Source organism: Microtus ochrogaster, linkage group LG8, assembly GCF_000317375.1.
Source record: "Microtus ochrogaster isolate Prairie Vole_2 linkage group LG8, MicOch1.0, whole genome shotgun sequence".
NCBI lineage: Eukaryota > Metazoa > Chordata > Mammalia > Rodentia > Cricetidae > Microtus > Microtus ochrogaster.
The window spans coordinates 1,057,592-1,061,814 of NC_022033.1; positions in this window are offsets into that span (position 1 = coordinate 1,057,592).

Consider the following 4,223-nt stretch of genomic DNA (forward strand, 5'->3'; position numbering starts at 1 on the left):
CTACCTAAGGGTTGGCCTATCAAATGGGTCTAGGCAGTTTCTTTATTAATAAGAAATCACTCCCACATCAAACCTGGAACTTGCTGTGTAAACCAGATTGACTTTGAACTTGAGAGATCCCCTGCCTCTGCCTCCCAAGTGCTGGGATTAAAGGCATGTGCCATCACACTCTGCTTGCCTGCATGAGTTCTGAAATTTTGAAAGAGAAGACAGGAGACACCACTCACGGTTTGCTCCTGTCTGCCTTTTGTTCTATAGGAAACGTCAGCCCCACGAGGCTTCTGAGATGACACCCAGGAGACGAGTTTAGGGGGGCCATGGTCATACTGTTGTCATCCTACCGGCAGGCTGCCTGCCCCCACAGGTGTTGGCAAAATCTCTGCCTTCATCACAACAGCCTCTCTGGGATAGACCTGGGTGTTGGTCCTGAGGGATGCCTTGACTACATCAGCTATCACGTGATCCATGTTCTGACCTTTCCTTTTCCTCCTCAATCTTAAGAGGCCCCTCTAAAGCTTCCTGAGATCTCATCCAGGGAGGGCTGCTATGCCCAAAGGATGTCTGGGCAAAGGGGCCCCACTTTTCCCCTATTCTTCCCCGCACCACCCTGTGCAACCCAGTACCAGCTGTCCTGCTGACTATGTCCCTGCCAGTCATAAGGGCTCAGGGCCAACAATCTGGTCCCAATAGCAAAATGACAAAGACACGTGACGACCAGGCTTTCCCTGCCCATAAAACCTCACCTGTACCTGGACACAGCAACACAAGATCAGGGACTTGCTGCCCCCTGGAGGCCAGCAAGAGAACTACTCAAGTCTGCACCACCAACCTCTCTTCAGGCTTCTAGAAGGATCAGAATCTGACTTTCTGCCTGGACAGCAGACTGTCCCCAGACAACAGATAGATGTGCAGAGCTCATCGTGACCTCAGAGATCTACAACCCCTCCCAGATAGATACCTTTTAGGGTGCTCAACGGGATTGAGTCCCTGGTGACCTCCTAAGGGCACTCTCTCTACTCTTGCTTAGGCATCTAGAGGAAAGAACACAGGTGCCAAGGATGGAAACAGTTGGGTAGAGTCCTGGAATAGAGGGGGTGGAGCCTTAAGAAAGGGAAGCTTAGCCGGGCGATGGTGGCGCACGCCTTTAATCCCAGCACTCGGGAGGCAGAGACAGGCGGATCTCTGTGAGTTCGAGACCAGCCTGGTCTACAGAGCTAGTTCCAGGACAGGCTCCAAAGCCACAGAGAAACCCTGTCTCGAAAAAAACCAAAAAAAAAAAAAAAGAAAGAAAGAAAGAAAGAAAGGGAAGCTTGCTTGGAGCAGGGTGCTGTAGTGGGGCCAGGGCTGAGAAAGGGAGAGTCGTACAGGAACTACCACCCAGCCCACAAGACAGGAGTGGGCAAAGGCCTTGCCCCGAGACACACGAGGGACCAGTTATGTGGGATGAGACCTGGTCTGCTTTAACAGGTTGCCCTTGTCATTTGTGAAGAAAACCACAGAAGAACCAGCTGGGCAAGTCCTGACCTCCTGCTGAGGACCCGCCTGCCTTCCCTGGATGGGGAGAAGCAGAGGGGCTGCGGCTCCCAGGCACAACAGGGGCTGAGACTAGAGCAAGGGCTGATGGTGTGAAAGGGAAACCCCAGAGTCCTGTGGTTTCCAAAGCACCAGAGGCCAGTGAGCAGAGGAGGCTGGGGAGACAGGACAGGGTGGGCTGCTGGACACGCTAGAGACACACGTGGAAGGGGTACACAAATGCTCCTAGGGCCCATAAACTGTGGCCTGGAAATGTCAGGTGAGAAGAGACAACCTGGGCCCATCCATTCTCAAAGCAAAAAGACCCCGTGGCACGCTCGTGTCAAGGGCTAGAGACCATCACCCATCACAGGCACAGAAAGAGCAACGGGAGCCCAGTTGCTTTTCTACTGGGTAGCCGTGCAGAGCTGAGAGGCGCCTCTGTCTAGGATAGCCAAGACACAGTGGAATGTCCACTGGGAACACGTGGAGTCAGACACCTTGCCTGCTCCCCACCCCCCGACAAGGTAAGCGGTTGGGGCAGGCTCTGTTCTCTGTACCCCTAACCTGTACCCAGTGAGAGTTGGGTGTGTTCCAGATTAGCATCTGCGAGGCACATCTACCTGCCAAGGGGTGTCCTCTCTGAGCATGGGGCTTGTCCCTGAGGGACAGAGCTCAGGGAGGAGGTGGCACTCACCACAGGGATGGATTTTAGGCGAGGCCAGCAAACCCCTCACTTTGAGTTTGGACAATGAGCAAGTGTACTCTGGAGTAAGGTGAGCAGAAGGCATGGTTTGATAATGGTACACGGCAGAGGCTCGGGATTCCTGTGCAGCTGATCTGATTCTTCCCTGGAAGAACGCAGACATTTAGTGATATCTGCAACATAGTTTTCAGAACTACAGCAGTCAGAGCACAGTAGAAACGCCAAGTGATCTGGGAGACAGAGCAGATGGTCGCAGCAACAGCTGCAGGCCAGAGCTCTGCAGAGCGGCCTGGATCTGTCTTCTCAGCATTGAGGGAGAAGACGAGATTGAGACTTCAGCAGAGACCTACAAAACCAAATGAATGTTCTAGCACTGACTGCGATTTAGACATTTCATAACACCTTGAAGGGCAAATGTGCCTGAGGACAGAATCAGCAAACTAAAGAGAGGCGAGAAGAAAGCACTGTGAGTGAATTACAGATGAGACCAAGGGAAACAGGGAGGGGTTCGGGAAGGATCAAAGCACATACAGCCAGAACCCAGACAGACGCAAGAGCATGGGGTTAGAGAAACACATAAGAGCCAACAGTTAGGGGCTGGAGAGATAGCTCTCTCTGAATCTAGAAGATAAAAACATTAAAAAATGAACTAGCCTGGCATTGGTGGCACATGACTTTAATCTTAGCACTTGGGAGGCAGAGGCAGGCAGATCTCTGAGTTCGAGGACAGCCTGGTCTATAGAATGAGTTCCAGGACAGCCAAGAGTACAACGAAACCCTGTCTTGAAAAACAAAAACAAAACATAAAAAAATGAACCAAGTTGGGCAGGGTAGCACATGTCTATAGTCCTAGCACCGAGGCAGGAATATCATGAGATCTCAGCCAGCCTAGACAACAAAGTAAAAAGGGGAAAGTGAATTTAGGAATTGGATGGAATGTCTTGATGGGATATGAATGGCTGATACACGCATTATTTGCAGCTTAAACACAAGGCACATTTCCCAAGATTGACCACGTACTGGAGGAAAGAAGTCTCACGAGAGCCGTATCCACTAACCATGGGTTGATTGAATTAGAAACGATAGGGAGGAAGCCCACAAACACTCGTGCGCCTGTGTTTATCCAGGATTTACTCACATGCTTCAGAACTGTCTCCTCACGGTGAGGTCTGCTAAGACTGCGCTGTGGAGTGTGGAGACTGACTGACGGCCAAACCTAGACGCCGGCTGCGCTCAGGGAGAAGCAAAGGCTGTGGTGTGCAGATGGGGGGTCTGTATCTGTCATTCTTTTCTTCTCAGTTTCCTGCAAGCGAGGGTCTGGAGGGACCTCGTCCTTTGTGGCAGGGGGTGTGTCCAAAAGGCTTCCGGGAGGTGGAGAAGTAACAGCTCTGCTCAGATCTGGAAGGCAAAAAAAAAAGATGCTTTAAGTCAAGCCCCAGAAGCCATAATCAATGTCAACACAGCCTATCTACTTCTGCCTGGTGGGTAGGGGCATGAGGGACCTTGTATGTTATTCCCATGGTGAAAGGGAGTGCTTAAACATTTTAAATGGGGAAAAACCTGTGTAGAGGTGGTGATCAAGAAACTACATCAGGACTGGAGCAGAACCTTGGGCCTCCTCTCTTGTCACCCTAGGGAAATCACTTAGATCACATCCCTCAGCTAAACAGCGCAGAGCAGAATTCCTCAAGCCCAGCACAGAGGTAGCGTCAGCAGGATGAGAACATTGGGAAGGGATGGAGGGATGTGGTAGGAAAGAGGAGGGTGTCCTGAGGTGGGTTAGGGTGATGGCTGTGAATCACAGAATAAACCTGCTGCAAACGTCTGTGAACTGATGCTCTGGATACACTGCACAAATTATGTCTTCATAAACTGTTGTTTAAAACATATCTTTTTAAAATATTTATTTATTTATTTATTATGTATATAATATTCTGTTTTGTATGTAAGCCTGCAGGCCAGAAGAGGGCACCAGACCTCATTACAGATGGTTGTGAGCCACCAT